Source organism: Myodes glareolus, chromosome 9 (genome assembly GCF_982192425.1).
Source record: "Myodes glareolus chromosome 9, mMyoGla1.1, whole genome shotgun sequence".
NCBI classification, from domain to species: domain Eukaryota; kingdom Metazoa; phylum Chordata; class Mammalia; order Rodentia; family Cricetidae; genus Myodes; species Myodes glareolus.
Window position 1 is genome coordinate 81,116,108 of NC_142034.1, and position 18,418 is coordinate 81,134,525.

The 18,418-nt window shown below is 45.0% G+C and overlaps 1 long non-coding RNA gene across 3 annotated transcripts; it reads left to right on the forward strand.

Moving 5' to 3' along the window:
• Window positions 1–3,708: 3,708 nt before the first annotated feature.
• On the forward strand, window positions 3,709–12,619 carry LOC146892884 (uncharacterized). 3 transcript variants are annotated; one of them, XR_015003549.2, is made up of 5 exons: window positions 3,768–4,040; window positions 6,076–6,131; window positions 8,068–8,162; window positions 12,065–12,282; window positions 12,377–12,619. It is a non-coding gene; the product is annotated as an uncharacterized LOC146892884 (long non-coding RNA). The 3 variants fall into 3 exon arrangements; XR_015003550.2 differs by lacking the exon at window positions 12,065–12,282 and having other exon boundaries at window positions 3,790–4,040; XR_015738893.1 differs by lacking the exons at window positions 6,076–6,131; window positions 8,068–8,162; window positions 12,065–12,282 and having other exon boundaries at window positions 3,709–4,040.
• Window positions 12,620–18,418: the final 5,799 nt, after the last annotated feature.

Sequence of the window (18,418 nt, forward strand, 5' to 3'; positions counted from 1 at the left end):
GCAGGCATGTGACGGGCATCATCGCGTTCCTGTGCTGTGAACATGAACAGTGTGGTATGATTTCCACCCAGCCCGAATGTTTACAGAGCTCTCTTCTGTCCAACCCTGGGGAAAGGGCACACAAGAAATGTAGTAAAGATGCATTTGAGCTGGGTGTGGTGGCACAGGCCTGTGGGACCAGCACTTGGGAGGCCGAGGAAGGGGTCTCAGGAATTCAAGGTCGGTCTTGGCTACAAAGGAAGTTGGAGAACAGCCTGGGTGACCTGAGGGCTTATCTCCAAACCCCAAACCCACACCAAACCCAAACCAAAAAATATCTCAACTGGAACAAGATAAAGCAAGGTATATAGTAAGTGCCTTTTTGGCTTCATCCTTTTCAGAGCACACTGTGGGTCGTGCATTCCCATTGGGCACTTTGCTGACTTTTAAGATAAACATCATCTTCAGAGCAATCTACCAGGTAGGTGTTCTTGATTTTATTGGAAGAGTTGCTTAAGGGATCAAGTTAGTTTTCCTGAGCTGGAGTGTAAGGCTGGACTGTTTAGCCCACTCGCTGTTGCATTTACGCGTGTGTAAATCCTTAATGAGAACAGCCATGCACAGACAAACTGTTAAGTAGGTTGTCCGGATCCTCCAGCTGAGCAGGTACCGGCTCTCACCCCAGCAGCTGCTGTGCATTTAGCTTTGTGTTTCCCGAGTTCTAGAGCTTGAAGTGTATCAGCTACTGAGAGGGCTGGAGATGCAAGCTTCACCACAACGCCTGGTGGTGCTTTTCCTAGCTGTCCATCTCACCGTGTCCATGTGCCCAGATCAATCGTCTGAAGACTCCAGGTTGGTGGAGACATCCCCGTGGCGCCTGGGACGTGTCTGAAGTCTGTCTTTCCAGCGCGAAATTTGCATACCTCCGAACCTTTATGCTTCCTTCTTCCTCAGAACAGGGAACAAAACTCGGACTTAAATGTGGACCCAGGTACCAATGTCAGAGATTCTGGGCACTGTGTGCATGTGGTTTTCAGGGCTCACGAATGAAAAAAAAATGCTTCCAAAATTCAAAATGAAAAACGATAGATGTGTAATCAAATGCTTTTGCATTGAAGCATCAGAACTCTGAATGGCTTATCAGCTCTGTTTCTGGTCCTGACATTCGAAAGCATCAGTTCATACAGCACTGTGTGAAACTGAGGGTAGCCAGTACGCAATGTTGAGGGCGGGATATGTGTGTTTCGAGATGTTCAACGCAGAGGAGATCTGGGGGTAGAGTAGGGAATGAGCTATTCAGAAGGAAGTGTGCTGCTTGGAGTAGAAACATAAAACCATTCAGGGTCCAAAAGATGGAGGCACTCAGGCCTGGTCAGGTTCAGTGCACCAATGTTCAAGATGGCTGGGAACTAAAATTTGGTTCAGAAGTATGAGGATTTTTGTTGTTGTTGTTGTTGTTGAGACAAGGTTTTTCTGTGTATCCCTGGCTGTCCTGGAACTCTCTTTGTAGACCAGGTTGGCCTCAGACTCAGAGATCCACCTGCTTCTGCCTCCAGAGTGCTGGGATTAAAGACGTGTGCTGAATTCTTAAGTAACACCGAGTGGTCACTATAGCCCCCAGCATGGCATTCAGTTAGACTGGGGCTGTGAACCAAGGGAGACAGGGAGTGTTCTTGCATGGATCTCCTCTTTCCCATTCAGCCATTCTTAGCCAGCACCTCCCAATTCCCTCTTGAAGCTGTTAACTTGCCTGAGTGTCTGCCGACTGTATATTTCTGCGAGTTAGAAATAGCCATGCGGCTAGTATTAAGTGGCACAGAGGTGGTGAAGTGTGTAGTGCTTTGCCTGGTGTGGACCGTAAGTCCCACAAGTGATATCTAGGCTTCCCTTTACCTTGCACTTCTCCCCCTGCCAACCCCCCAAAAATAATCCTTAAAATTTAATTATGAAGAGAAGAGGCTTAATTCACATTTCATTTGCAAAAACCTGCCTCTTGGTTTTAGTCTGTGCTTCCCAAGGCAAAAGGCAGACAATGGGAAGTGGATACAGCTGGCGGCCCAGTGCTGCCTCTGAGGGCACCCCTGACTGCTTCTAGACAACCAAGCTGAGTGAACCCCGGGTGTTGAGAAGGAGGCCCTGGGAACACGGGAGTTAACAGTCTGGAACTGGGCAGGGAAATTGTCAACAGACACTGGTCAGGCTCCCGCTCCTGCTGTTAATTCCTTTCAAGTCTCATTCCAGTCAGTGGATCCAAACAGTTTCAGGCCTCTTTAAACAGGCTTGTCACTAACTGACACAATGTAGCTTTTGACCTTTATGAAAGCTTCACAAATATGTCATGTATACCTTAATAAGACACAGCTCTTGCCGTTCTGGTTACCAATATGTTTCTTCTCTTCCACACACCCAGGATTTCAGTGAATGCTAGTCGGCACCTGTAGGCTGCTGGGAATCTCTTCAGTAGCCTGGAGTCATGTCTCTACCCCAAGGAGGCCCCTTCTCAGGGAGCAGACCTCCCTGAGAGGCACTAAGAGGTAATATACGGGGCATCAGAGATTGGGAGACAACAAACATCATTTCAAATCTCAGCACTACTCAGCTCTAGCCGTGTGACAATGAGCAAGTGTTGAAATCTTTCACAGCCCTGCTTTCTTATCTATAATCCAAGGATTAACAACAGTAGCTACTGTGTGTGTGTGTGTATGTGTGTGTGTGTGTGTGTGTTAGAAGAATTAAAAAGGGCATTATGTATGTTCAGCGTCTGACCTGCAATGATGTTTGTTTTCCAAAAAGCTAGCCGCAAGAGACGTTTGAACCAACCTTTGCAGCCCCAGCAGGATGAGCGATGGGCACCATCTGGAGAGTTCAGGGCAGTGACCACCTGTGCCAGGAGTAGAGTCATTGGACTGTCTCTTTTCTGTCTGTGGATGATTTCCCATGGTGACTCTATTTATTTATCTTGACTGGGAATTCAACTTCTTTTCTTAAAAATTTATTATTATTATTGTGCGTTCCAAAGACCTTGTAAGGGTTTTCTAGACTTGGGGATATGAGCAGTGAAGGGTACCCCCAGAGGGACTATGTGACCTTAGGCGAGTCCCCTAACCTCACCAAAGGTTAACATTGTAAAATCAGGGAAGACCGTGTTTGTGAAACTCTTGTCAGAGTGCCTGCTGTCTGATGGGACCTCATTAAAGTTTAGAGGTCGCTTAGGCCATTAATGGTTTTCTGCAGGAGGATGCTTGGGAGTGGATTTCTGAGTGTCCTTCCTGCCTGCCGGTTCATAGCTGAAAGCATGTCTTTGTCCCACTGTTGAGCCAATCCAGGCTTGTGTGCCTGAAGCTAGTCAGAGATCTTTCCTCCCGGTCCCCACGACAGAGGTCAATTCTTTCTCTTTTTAAACACCCGCACACATGTTATTTATTTACCTATTTATTTTGGCTAATGTTAAATTGAGGTTTTTGGTCGAAACTCAGTCTACGCCTACTTGAAAAGCCAACAGGCTCGTTGGGCAGCCGATAAAGCTCTCGGGATTTCCCCACAGGCAGGGGAGAGTACAGACAGGAAGTCAGGGACCCAACGCCTGACCAGCACTTCCTCAGGGGAGGCTGGAGCCTACTCTGCCTCGCAAAGAACTCTCTAGAACTTGCATGTCATTATAGCTGTAGCCAGCAGCCCCCCTCTGGCTGGGAAGAGGGTCCCTGTTGGCATCTGTATGGGTAGAGACACTGCTGACTTCGGGTGGGAGTCTGCTGGCTTGTGCCCTAAGATGCTGACACAGCCTGACTGGGCTGGAACCTTCGATTCCGGCCCAGCCGCTTCCTCCCTAGCTGCCACGAGGAGGGAATTGAGAAGGGACTTTCCAGAGAGAGTTAGCTCGCAGGGTGTGGAATGGAATAAAAGCATATGCAAATTGGCCTGTGAGTTCCTTCCTCTGCCCCAGTGAGCCAAGAGAACGATGCTCTTCTGCAAGGCCCTTGGCATCTCTCTTCCCTCCAAGGATGGCAGCAGCAGGGGTTCACTGGCGTGGTAAAATCTGGCCAGGCAGCCATGGCAAGGGGGTAGGCAAAATGAATAGGAGGAAGCAGTAAAATGAGGAGGGGTGGGGGTAGGGGGGAGATGGGAGGCCGCGTTGGAAAAGATAAACTGGAATCTGAGCTCCCAGTGTGCAGGAGTTAGGAAAATAGTCATTGCAAGCTGATTTACTGTGTACTTATCTTCTGTCTGCGAGAAAGCCGGCTTTTGTACAGTGGATTATTGCAGAGCAAATGGCGCGTTGAAGATATAATCACGATGTTTAAGGCAGTGAGTGACGCTAGAGTTAGAGTAGGTGAGACTTTTGTCATGGGCTGTAAATATAAAAATGTCAGCGGCTCAGAAATATTTCCAGGGATCGTACTTAAGACATGGGTCCGTTTCTAAAAGGAAAAGGTTTTTTAACCTTTTGTTACTTTCGGGTAAGATGGCAATATTAGTTACTGTAGTGTGCTTTAAATCCTGGTGTTGTGGCTTCTGTTTGGCAGGTCATCAATTTTATCACAGCGACAGTAATAAAAGATATTATATTGTAGATGCTGAACATGGGGACACGGGGTTATGGCAGAGCTTATATGTATATATGTGTGTGTGTGTGTGTGTGTGTGTGTGAGTGTGTGTGAGTGTGTGTATGAGTGTGTGTGAGTGTGTGAGTATGTGTGTGAGTGTGTGTGAGTGTGTGTGTGAGTGTGAGTGTGTGTGTATATATTTGTTATTGTCTGTCTATCCTCAATCTCCTTCAGTCTTGTCTATAGAAAGAATTTTTTTAACTGTCAAATTTATTTCTGTTAAACTTGACTTGCATTCTAATTGACAATAATGTAACTTTTCTTTCTTCAAGCCCCATGGGCCTCAGGATTGCTTATTCTAGTATTTTCTTGGCAGTTGCGACCTTTCCAGTCAATGTCTGTTGTTTTGTCTGTTTCTGTTCAACTTTGGTTTTGTTTCAACCCCTTCTGATGTTTTGTCTCCAAGTTCTGGGGTTTGGGCTTTTGGACAGAATCAGCATCGCGTTATTGTTAATTACTACTACTACTACTACCACTACTGCTATTGTTATTGTTAATCTCCCTGCCATCCTGACTCACTGCTTGGGTAGGATAAGCAGCAAGAATCTTTGTGGGAGAACTCAGAGGGAACAAAGAAGGCTGTGTGTCTGCGTCAGGTCTGCTCACGCTGGATTTGCACGTATTGGCCTGTGGGAGATTAACCTCTGGTCCTTACTTTGAGATACTGAAAGGGCCACGCAGGGAGGGGACAGGCTGAGGAACCAGTGGGGCTTCTGGTGATGGATACATCCTTTGTCCCCCTCGTTTCTAGATTCCTACAGTCCTACTTTCTCAAAGGCCTTGAGGGGTCAGGAATGTCCTTCCTCTGCTCACTGCGGTATTGTTTTCTCTGATGGTCAGCGATTTGTGTTACTGGGTGTGGCTCCTAAGAGCCAGCTTTGGACACTTTTTGAATTGTGATAATTATCCCCCCCCCACTCTCCCGCATCAGATTGTTCTAGAATCTGGCAAAAATTCCTTATTTTGGTCTCAGCTTCAATCTCAGTTAATTAGAAATTCCTTTCTGTGGACATTGCAAGGGCGAGAACCCACAGGCTTCCACTCGACCTTAGCCTGAGCTATAGCCTTAACTTTTTTCCTGCTTTATTTGAGATAGGGTCTTGCTAAGTGGCCCAGGCTGGCATTAGGCTTCCTTCATATCTTAGGCAGGCCTCGAACCTAGGATCCCCTGCCTCAAGCCTCCCAAGTCATGGGAATCATAGATTATTTAGCTTTGGGAATTGAACCCAGGGTCTCACGAACGCTAGTACTCTACCACTGAGCCCTCTCTCTGGCTTTCGCATTTATTTTAGGTAGAAACACTGTATCCCAGGAAGTTAATTCCCATGCTTTATATTAAATTGATAACATATAAGCTCTACTTACCTTAGAACTAAAGATCAAGGAGAGCGTTGCAAAGGTCTCTAGGCGTTCTGTGCTCCTTAAATCTAAAGAAAGAGTATTATTTTCGAAGTGAATGTCTTGACTTCTTGTCTTGTTGTGGCTTCTCTAGCAATGGAATTATGTGTCTTGGATTCAAACAATTTCAAGGGAGCAGTTCTTGAACAGGTGGGTATGTTATCAGAGGGATGGCAAAGGGTCCCATCCACTGCTCGGGGTAGAACTTTTTTAGGTTAACCCCACATCCTTAGGCGCACAGTTATTTAGATCTAATTCCTCGGCAAAGTGAAGCCCCAAGTTCATGATAAAACAAACAAACAAAAATATGGTTGTCTTAAATTTGTATTATTTCTTGGAGGTTTGAGCATGCGCTCTAGAGACCTCTACCTTGTTTCTTCGGGCCATTGGTTGGGTCAAACAGTGTTACTATTTTGGGGCAGCCTGGTATTCAGGGGGTCAGCAGTGTTTGGCCTATAAACAATGTTACTAGTTGTTCCGACTGCTGGAGAAAATGTCACTTATGTTAGCTCAGACATTAAAGTCCAAAAAAAAAAAAAAGTCTTGTTTTAGCAAAATTAGACTCTTAGGTTGTATCTCTGTGCTCACATTTAGTTCCTGTTGCCAGAGATTCTCTTCATAAAAAAAATTGGCAGTTCTACAGCAGGAAGAAGGAAAGAGGATTTCCCACCTACTCTGGGCTAATCAGAGGGACGAGTCAGTGGGTTGCCCTTGAGGACTTTTCTCTTGGACTTCTGAAATCTGAGGTTCAACGTTTTGCCTGTGAAATTTCCCCTGGAGGAAAACTACACAAAAGGTCGCAATGATTTCTGTACCGACTGAACCTTTCTGCTTATCCAGCCTGTGACTGTGTCCTGACTGTCCCTACTGAGGCCGTCTGTCCTGGAGTCCTTGATGCTCTCCGAGCCTCGCTGAAAAAGGCCTTCTTTAAGGGTTATTCTGATATGTACTTTGGAAATTTCTTGTTGTCATGTTACTTATTTGCTTTCTATATGTGCTTACATGCTTTGCTTGTGTGTCCCTCAGGAGCCATTGACTAGTTTGTTTTTTTAAAATTAAGCTGAACTCATTTTTATTTTAGTTATTAGTTTTTATTATGATTTTATGTGAGTGGGTGTTTTGCCTGTATATATGTCTGCGCACCATGCGCATGCCCACAGAGGCCTGAAAAGGGTGTTGGATCCCCTAGAACTAGAGTTACAGACATCTGTGAACTGCCATGTGGGTACTGAGAACCAAACCTGGGTCTTCTGGAAAAACAGCTGGCACTTTTAACTGGTAATTCAACCATCCTAGCCCTTGAGATAGAATCTCTTACTGGCCTGAAGCTTGCCAAGTAGACTGGGCTGGCCACAGAGCCACATTGACCCACCCGTCTCCCCCCTCCCCAGTACGGAGGTTATAAGTGTACTGCCATGCCTTTAATCCTGAGCTGCTTACCCTTCTCAATGCTGCGATCCTTTAATATAGTTCCTCACATTGCAGTGACCCCCCAGCCATAAACTTATTTTCATTGCTGCTTTATAACTGTAATTTTGCTTCTGTTATGAATTATAATGTAAATAGCTGACATGCAGGATATCTGAAATGCGACCCCTGTGAAAAGGTTGTGCAAGCTCTGAAGGGGTCGAAACCTACAGGTTGAGATCCACAGTTTTAATCCCAGTATTCAGGAGACAGAGGCAGGATGATCTCTATGAGTTCCAGGCCAGCCAGAGCTACATTACGAGACCCTGTCACAACCACAAAAACATGAGTTCTAGGTATCTGGCTCACGTCTTCATGATTATAAGGGCCCTCACCACTGAGCCACCTCTCCAGACTTGACGCCTATTTCAAACATGGTGTGACACAGATCTGATGTTCCTTTCTCTGTAGATACCAGTTCTTCATACTGTCTTTTATTTGTGGTGTATTTGACTAGTTCTTCAGCTTTGAAAGGGCATCTTTGTCTGGTCCTAAACTGTAACCCATACAGAGGTCACTTTCTTCTCAGCCCTCCCTTTTATTCTACTGATGCATTTGTTAGTCCTCTCCCGACCCCACATGTTTAATTATTATCAGTAGAGGTTTTCTACCTTTGCAGAGGGGACCTGCAATTTCACAGAGGCTTTGCGAGAGAAACTTCAGGATCTAAACAAGTGCAGGAGCGCCAAGCCTGTCTGTGGAGTTCTGTTGCCAGTAAGTGCAGGGACTAATGTATAAGGAAGAGTGATCATGGGTGGCCAGTTGCTTAGCTGTCCCTTTCTCTGAGTCAGGCCTTGGTTATTGTACCATAAACTAGGCTTCGTAGTAGAGGTTCTTTGAGAATCATTAGCATTTAGAAGTCCATCATCTGTTGCTCTGGGGATGGTCCTATGCCTTGTAGGCTGCTCAGTGGCATCCCTGGCCTCTTCCTGACATATGGCTATCGAAACCATTTACGAAGTCCTTGCCGGTGTCGTCAGATGGGGAACCGCTATTCTGGAGGGAGCCTGTCTGAACCTTCACCCTGGCTCTGCTGTTAACTAAGCACATATCTCCATTTCCTCCCATGCGAGAGGCAAATGGTGATACGGCTTATCTCCTGTGATGACCGCGAGGACCGTGTGAGCTGCCGTACCCGAGAACACATCATGTGTAAAAAGCAGACCTGGCAGGACAAACCAGGGTAACACAGCGTTCATTCTCCCTTAGGGTGGCTCTCACTCCCAATCACATTGACTCTCCTTTTCCCATCCACCCCCTCTTCATAATGGAGTGAATGTGTTTAAGTCACAATATCCACCCCGAATTGCAAGTCTGTTAATGAAACACAGCTTTAGTGCCAGAGTGCTACAGCTGCCAATTAATCAACTCCCTTGATAAACTCACCTGAAGTATGCATGGATTTTATTCGCAGCTACAAGACGGCAATTCCAGTTAGTTAACAGGCCTTTACGTGACAAAGCCAGCTCTGTGGAATAGCAGAAAGACTCAGAAATGACTCTGCTAGCAAGATGGTGATGACAGAGGGGGGAGGTAGAAATCTGAATATGAAGCCTGAGGATTTGCTTGATTCATTAGCTTAATGGTTTGGGGGAACTCCTTGTTCATTTGCTGTGAAAATCCACCATCTTCCTGGCATGTGGGAGGGAGTGTGTAGAGGGAAGCCTCGCTTCCCGGCATTCATGTTCCTTATAATCTTTTCTTCTCTGTAGCAGCAGTTTTCGTGAAACCGTGTGTTTGTGGCTAGGATTGAGAATGAGTCCCTCTTGAGATGATTCAAGTGTGTGAGCAGATCTGGCAGAGGCCAGCCTCTGGACTGTCCCTCTACTTTGGCCCCTAGGGATCAGTTCCAACACTGTGTGGAACCAGGGTTGTGGTCCGGAAAGGAGAGACGGACGCTCTGGTCTGGGATGCTGATGTGGTGGGGTAGCCAGACCCATCATGATTTCTTTCAGTTGTGCTCAGTTTATCCCCCAGCCAGAGGAACAGAGTAGCTGTGAGCGCGGGCGCTGGACTTGGAATGGTTAAGCTCCCAGTTGCAGCAGGAGGCTGCTGAACCTTCCTAAGCCCTTCCTAACATATAATAGGATGCTGACAAGACAACCTACCTCACAGCTTTCTTGTGAGATATGAGATAATTCATGCAACCCAGTGGCTGGGACATAATGCGCACTTGATGGCTGTTAGCTATGATGGTACTGTTATTACATATTAAGTGCAACCCATTATATGGGGGATGGGATGGATTCGAGCGCATTCTTCATCCCATCCCCTATATAATGGATACTGTCTGAAGGCTGAATTCTATGGGGGATGGGGAGAAGAGTGCGCTCTAGTCCAGTATGATATTTCGTGTGCTTACAGAGTTTCTATAGAATCTAGAGATGAGAATGACTGTGTCTCAGCTGAATCAAAGGCTGGGGAAGAGGCCCCAGGGTGAGGCAAGCTCTTTGAGAGGTAGTAAAGTGAACAGAGGAACTTTGTTCTGGGGACTGAGCTTAGAGGCCACAAAAGGTTAAGCCTGAGGCACAGGGGACACTTCCTGTGTGGATAGATGATCACAACAGCGGGAAGAGAGCTAGAACTTCGATCTTGCTCCCCCAACTATAGTTGACAGTTATAAACGCGGAAGTGGACAGGCTGGAGGACTAGGGAGAAAAGTCTTGGCCACTTCTGTGAAGTGACCCAGCCTTTAGATAGGACCTGTGACTTGGGGAATGTTTTTTGTCAGGCTCTGTCTGCATCCCAGCCAATGGGGCCCAGAACAAACCACATATGTTAGAGCCATTTGTTTGGTGAGTTCTATTTCATAAAGTCTCTTTGTTGCAAGATCCTACCTTATGGTTGTAATGAGGCTTTCTTTCACAAAAAGGGTTAGCAAGATGGAATATCAAAGGCTGACCTATCAGTTTTTCTCTTTGGCAAAGTTTTATTGGATGTGCTTTTTAAACATTCACTGGTCTGTTTTCTCCTAAGGCTGTGTGCAGAGATATAATGAGATTTATATATACCATTTTAATTTTAATTTATATATACCATTTAATTTTTTAAAGAGTAATCAACTCTTTTTTTCCTTTCTCTTCCTTCCTTCCTTTCTTTTTTTTGTAAGAGAAAGTGCAAAAAAGCAATTTGGATACATCCTTACAGCATAAGGAAATGAATGGGAGATCAGCATCAATTTAACTTTGAAAGTTTACTAAATTTATACCTGGTACCAAGAACTGATTCTCCTGGAAGCATCACATATGGGAAGCCCATTCATTTCTCTAACCATTTAGCAGAAACAGAGCACCATGCATGTATTTTGGGGGGAAGGTTAGCAAAGTCATATTTATAACAACTTCCAGATTTGTGTTTACTCTTTCCCCAGATACTGGGAAGAACACTGTAAGGAAACAGTGAATAACTGAAGCAGAAAGGTCTAGCCTCTCTGTCAGAATAGACCAGGGCCAAATGATTTCTTTTCACAAGGCAAGTTGTTCCCACCACACGTATACAGTAGGACTTCCACCTGAAAATAAAGGTCAGCGTATTTTTTTTTCCTTTTTTTTTTTAATAATTGATTTGACACAACTTCAGCTTTCCTGGGCTTGGTGCTGGGCAAGCACTCACAATGCACAGAGCAGTGGTGTTGGTAAATTCAAATGAGCAGTGTGGTTAAAGGACCATCTGTGTTCTTTGGTTTTCCTAGGCTCTCACTTCAGATCTCTTGAAGTTCAACAGTGTGGCTCATGACTCAGAGCATGTTATAGCAAATGGGAGACAGTGACTCCGTCTGGTGACTAACTGAATATTGAGACTAGGGACCTGGAGGCTGGAGGGTCTGGCGATCAGGTACAAGCCGAAGGGGTTAGGGATGGACAAGAAAAGGTGCACCATTCGGAAACCTCGCTGCTACTGGTGATGCCGGACTATTACAGGACATTGCAAGGATGTCATTTGATAGTGGTCTTCAAAACCAAGCATGCCCAGGTGGGCAGACGGTGGGGGAAAATGAATGGGAACAGGAGAGGACTCCCTAGAGGGCAGTAAGGAGGACTTATTGATTGTAAGAGAACTATAGATTACCAGGTCCCAGTGGCATAGACCTGTAATTCTAGTAACTCCAGAGCTTGAGGTTCAAGGATTCCCAGTTGAAGGTCAACTTAGACACCCTCGTAATATTTTGTCTCAAAATAATTTAGAAGAGGTGGGAGCTTGGGCACACAGCTTTGTGGTAGAGCGTTTGCCAGGTATATGGAGGCCCTGTGTTTGATTCCTAGCACATGGCAGTGGACGGGTCTTCACTGCTGTTGGGAGTAAAGGTGAAATCTCAGTCTACCTATTTGAGGTCCTGTAGGAGCCATTGTTAAACTGTAGGATCAGATGGTAGCTATTTAGGATTATTTCATACCTTTCAACTGTTAATCAAGCCCAGCTGGAATATTTAAATAATGCAATTGAAACATTACTCTCCACTCTCTCCACATTCTGTAGGACAGGCCTGAGTTCCTGAACAAGACTGGCCTGAACAGTTTGCCTGAGCCTCCCTTGGCCTGCTCTCTCCTAGGAGTGTGGGCCACAGCCTGTTGGGGTTTACACATTGTGATTCTTTCCTTTTGACTGTTTTGGACCAGATCACGGAGTCCTTATCTTTGGGTATCTCCTTCAGTGTCATTCTTTGGAAGCACAGCCTCTTCGGACCATCCTGAGGTTTTCATTGGAGGCACTCAGCATGATTGAACGTGATTGTTGGTGTGGCTCTCAGTGAGATCTCATGAGGATGGGGGTGAAGGCCGTGCTAGCCTTGATGTTACTGCATCCCCCACATCTGGCCTCACCCACCAGGGACTCTGTGAGTGACTGATGCATGGGTGCCTGTGGAAGGAAAGATGGCATTGGATCAATGCGATTGGCCTTATAGCGCAATTGGTTCTTTTTTCTCCTAGGAGACTTGGCACGCGGTAAGAGACATCCGGCTTGCTTATTCTCGTATGCTCGTGAAGCAGAGATTGAATGACAGAATCTTTCATCACTGGAGTCTGGCTCACACAGGAACCCTGAAGGCACACAGGCTGAAGAAAAAAAATGAATTGGGCACAAGTGGAGGGAACTCATCTCATTTTAATGCACAACATGGAGATGAGGGTGTAGAAAATCAATTAAAAACATTTACTTGCCTTTCTTGAAAATCCTAGAGTTTCTTCTATGATCCAGGTATGTTCTAGAAGCTGAAAATAATAATAAGGAATGAAGACACCACACACACACAGTTAAAATTCAGCTTACATAATCATAAAAAATTAGAAATATGATCCATATGATATATGTAGGATATGTAAATAGTTCTTGTAATTTAATAATAGACCCGACAGCCCAATTCAGAAACAGCAAAAGATATGAATAGATTGTTTTTTCTCCTCAGAGTAGCTGAACAAATGCTGTAAATACACAAAAAGATGCTCAACGTCATTAGCCACCAGGGAGATGCAAATCAAAACCACAATGAGGTACCACTTTGCACCTACTGGGAGAACTGCAATAAAAAAGTCAGGCAATCACAAGGATGTGGAGAAAGGAAACCCCAGACACTGCTGGCGGAAATGTCAAATGGTGTAGCTACTTTGGCAACAAGTGTGAGAAGTCTCACAAGGCTCAGCATAGATTTAATGTCACCCTCAAGTTCTACTCTTAGGTAAATAGTCGAGAGAAATGACAGCACGTATCAGTATAAAGCGGGGAATGGCCAATAGAAACGGCTGTCGCAGTCAAGGGGCAGAAGTAGGCTAGAGCGATGGTTCTGTGCCTAAGAGCACACACTGTTCTTGCAGAGGACCCAAGTTTGATGCCCAGCACTCATACCAGTGGCTCACAACCAATTGCAAATCCAGCTTTTCATTACTCTGGCCTCCTCTGGCACCTGCATTCATATATACATACCCACACATACTCATAATTTAAAAAACAATAAAAATAAATATTTAAAAAAAGTTGAAACAATGTGAATGCCAATCAGTTGCTCATAGATAAAGAAAATATGGTATATCTACATAGTGGATATTTTCCCCCGTGAAACCCATACAATTAATTGAATACTGATACATACCCTAAGCCACAGACAGATAAACTTGGAGAACATAAAATGAAAGAATAAGTCACAAGAGGCCGCATGTGATTTGATTTCATTGGTAAAAAAATGCTTTTAATAGGCCAATATATAAGACGGGAAGTAGATTAGCGACTACCCAGAGGTAGGGAGTATGTAATTAGCATATAGTTTAGGGATGATTAAAACATTCTTAGATTAATTATGGTGATCATCAAACAACTTCATGAATACACTGAAAGCCAGTGAATTCTATCCTTTATAGCTAGATGAGCTGTATAGTTGGGAGTTCTATTTCAAAAAAGCTGTTGTACTTATTTACTATACTAATTTATTTTTGTTATTGCTGTTATGGGGGCCAGAGTTTTACTCTATAACCCTAATTTGTCTGGAATTTGTCTGAATTCAAGACCTAGTTGGTCTTGAACTCAAAAATATCCTCCTGTCTCAGCCTTCCCAAGTGCTAGGGTTGCAAGTGTCTGCCACAACTCCTGGCTTCTGTTTATATATTTAAAAAGGCAATAGACTAGGCTCTCTCTTTGTGAAAACATAATATTGTTGGAGAGGTAATATTTATTAAATAATTGTGTCAAAGAATCTAACAGTTACTAATTATAGTCCTCTCTATGAAGGGAAGGATTAGACATGATACAGGAAAATGGTCGGGGATGGAGAAGAGGTATTAGTCAGAGAGAGATATTGGTCCAGCTGTCTCATTCAAGGACTCTAACAGGGCCCCGGGGAACAGGGGGAGGTCCTGTTATTGCTGCTGTGCTGCCAAGAGCAGTCTCCAGTTCTTGAAGAAGTGGCACAGTTTCAAAGTTCTTCTCATATGGTGCCCTACCCTGGGTGGGGCGTGGCCCTCACCTGCATGGCATGGATGCAGCTGCAATGTGCCCTCTGTGAGCAGGCAGGAGGGTAGTCAGTAATTCATTACCTCTGTTTCCATGTAGCAGTGGGTCCCTCGAGGCTGGGATATGGAGTCTTTGTGCCAGGACTGTGCATACCCTAAGGGTTCTGGGAACATAGAAAGGATGCAGGGTAATCCTCCAGTCATCTCTGCCATTGGTGGTTGAGGCTGAAAGCCTCAAGGGGAATGCGCATCAAGAAGAGCTCTCCAAGCTAGGGTACAATGGGGACAACCGCGATCATCTGTGCTGTTACCGATTGCGTCTGAGACAGCCTAGCTACGTACTTCGGGCTGGCTTTGCCCCACAATCCTCTTGCTTCAGCTTTCTAAATGCTGGAATTAAGGCTTCAAATGACCAATTCTCCTGCCTCAGCCTCCAAAGTGTTGGGATCACATGGCCTGTACCACATGCCCAGGCTGTTTAATGACTACTTATGAAGCTGTCTGTCTATGTCCCAGATTCTTAGGAGTCCCACGTTTTCAACCTGTGGGAGGCTCTGAATGTATCAGGCATTTTCCTCTTGTGTCTTTACAGGGCCGGCAGGACCTGGCCTGCGAGGAAGGACTGAATGCCTTCGCTCGAGAGTCTGTGTTTGTCCTCAGCTCTGAGAACTGAATTCCATGGGTTGTGTCAACGTCAGACCTGTGAGGTTCAGTTCTTCAGCTGGGACAGCTCTGTCATCGTGGACCTGAGGCACACTGGCTGGGACACACTCTGAAGGTCCCCTTTAGTCTGCCAAGGAGCTTGAGGAGCAGAGAGAGTAGAGTAGAGGGTGGAACTGTGGGCCCAGTGGGGACCCATGTGTTGGGCTGATGGGTGTTCTAGTCTCATTTATGTTGCTCTGATAAAATATCCCAACAAAAATCAATTTAGGGGAGAAAGGGTTTAGTTGGATTATAATTCCAGATTATAGTTCATCATTGTAGGGAAGACAAGACAGGAATTTGAAGCAGCTAGTCACATCCACATTCAAGAAGAAAAAGAGAGTCAGGCAGGGTGGTGTATACCTTTACCCCCAGAATTTGGAAAGCAGAGGCAGATGGATCTCCGAGTTCTAGGTCAGCCTGGTCTATAGAGCAAAGTTCCAGGCCAGTCAGGGCTATATAATGGGACTCTATCTCAACAAAGAAAAAGAAAAAGGAAAAAAAAATTTAAAAAAAGACCTCATAGTGCTTACTGGTACTCAACCTTCTCTCTACACTTAAATAGTCTAGGATCATCTCACTGAGAATCTTTCTAGATGATTCTAAACTGTGTGAAGTTGACAGCGCTAACCAACATAATATAGAAAATCCTCCTCTGCTTGGGAAGCAGCTGGCATCCTGTGGGCAGCCTCATTGAGTGATTCCTGCTTCTGCTACCCTTGTTTACATTTACTGATGATTTAGGATGAGTCAGGTGTGAAGGGTGCAGTGCACACTGTTACAGGAGACTCTTGGGAAACACCACTTTAATGAAGCTTGATACACAGTATTGCCAAGCAGTGATTCTACCGTCTCTTTATGGGGCCAGATGGAATTAACTGTATGGGACAATTATCCTGTAGCATGGACTGCTGAGGTATCTGGTTGATTTTTCAGATGTGGAGCAAAAAAATAATGAACTAAGGCACATCCTTCTTATGCCCCCCTCATCCTTTTATTTGATCCCATTCTCTTCTGCCCACTTTAAGCAAACAAAGGCAACAGTATCCTTTTGTATTCCAAACAAGGTGAAATAGGTTGTAATTAGACTTCATTGCAACTGAGGACAAGAATAGGGAAGGTTCTGAAAGTCTGTTTGAGGACACAGATGAATGTTGGGGCTCAGGTCTTTGTAGAAAGGTGACAGGGATGTTGGAATTGTTCTGAGACTTGGGTCTGATTTGATGATGATGGTTTCCACTGTTGGGCAGGGCATCTCAGGGCTCTGGAAGTACTATCTGGATTTCATTATGCTTTTGACTTGGTGGGAAGTTAGGAATGTGACCTGTTGATTGGGAACTCACCTCTGACTCACCACTCTGTCTTGGTGCCCTGGATTTTTTTCTTGCTGTTGTCTCTGAATAAGAAGAGAGGGAGGCAGCATGAGGTGGGGGACCGTACAGCACCCACATTTTCAGTCTGTCTGCTCAGGAACATTGGAACTTACTGAACACACACTGTGCACCAGTTCCTGAGCTCAGGGCTTTGCCTGTATGATCTTAAGGAATTTCCTCAGGTCTTGTCTCTAAAGTGTGGACAGATCAAGAAAAGGATGTATTTATCATTTTTTTCTGTTGCGATGATGAAATAGTCTGGCAGGAACAACTTCAGGGAGAAAGGGCTGGTTTTGGCTCACAGTTCAAGGATACAGGCCATCATGACTGGGAAGTCACAGCAGCAGCAGCTGGAGAGCGTCTGGTCACATGACATCTGGAGACAAGAAGTGGAGAGTGACGGATGCTCATAGCTTACTTTCTCCTTTTTGTGCTCTCCAGGACACCACTCAGGAAAGGGTTGGTTTTCTCTTCTTAATTAATTTGATTGAGACAGTTCCTCACAGGCATCATCCATGGCCAACTCAATCTAAACCCCTCACAAGTATAACTTGAGCTATATCTTCTAGACCAATCCAGATCTTGTTGACACCCAAAATTTCAGGTGCCAAATTAAAATATCTGAATCAGACTCCATGGGAATCCATCAGCTACACTAACCAGGGATGCAAGTCCGTTTCAGCTACCATCAGGAAGCTGCTTCTTCTAGTAGATGGCATCAAATACAGCCAGACAATATGCATATATATATATATATATATATATATCTCGAGAGAGAGTGATCAACCTCAGGACACTCAGTCCTAAAAGGGATATCTCCATCAAATGTTTCTCCAGGGAACTCTGCAGAAGAGGAGTCTGAAAGAGTGTAGGAGCCAGGAGGAATGGAGGACACCAAGGAATCAAAGTCTTCTAGACACAACAGGGCTGACACACACATGAACTCACAGAGGGTATGGCAGTATGCACGAGTCTGTACCAGATAGGGTCCTAGAGCTGAAAGAAATGGACAAATGCCCTAATCTCTAACCCAGAATCTATCTGTAATAATGACTCCTCAGAAATGAAAAATTAGTTTTCTCCAAGGAGTCTCACTAGGGAAACTAACTACCCTTAAGCTTCATGCCAAGCAAGTAAACGGCTAGCACAAAAAGAATTCAACAGCCTATTTGGAGGTTCTTTGTCTTATGTTAAGTTGGGGCTGCTGTTTCGTCTCCCCCCACCACTTTCTAGGTCTTTTGTGCATAAATTATGGCTTCTGGTGTTGTGTTTTTCTGGGATTCCTGTGTGTGCAAATGTGTGTCCCTGCATCTGTACGTTTCTTGTGCTTTTTCTTTGGCTCCTTTTCAAGAGGTTGGTTGTCTTGTCCTATGCCAGTTTGTTTTTAATTTATCTTATTATGTTATTATTCCCAGGATGACTGTTTTCTAAGGAAAGACAGAAACGATGTGGAGGAGAAAGGGAGGGGAGGGGTGGGGAGGGGAGGGGAGGGGAGGGGAGGAGGAACTTAGAAGGGTAGAGGGAGGGGGAAACTGTAATCAGAATATATTGTGTGGAAAAAAACCCACAATTTTCAGTAAAAGAAAAAAGTGGAACTATGTTCTACAGAAAAAGGGCACCTGGCGTTCATTCTCTGGGCTCTGCTCTACTGATCAGTCGAAGGGCCTCTCAACCCTACCATCCTGTGCTTATGAGACCTTTAGCCTAGATTCATGATGGAATCAGAACACTGGCAAATCTCAACTGAGACCAGAGGTGGGCATCAAAAAGTCCCAACGTGCTAGCAAAGATGATGAGAATTCTGGGTCTAGTGCTTCTGCAGGGCAGGTGCCCACTGAGACCCAGAGGTGTGCTTTTCTAACAAAGGATCACGTTATCATAGTTGTGTCTTCCTGAGGTTGAGCTGATATGTGTGTGATACACTAACCTCTCTACCTGTGAGGTCCTGATGGCAAGT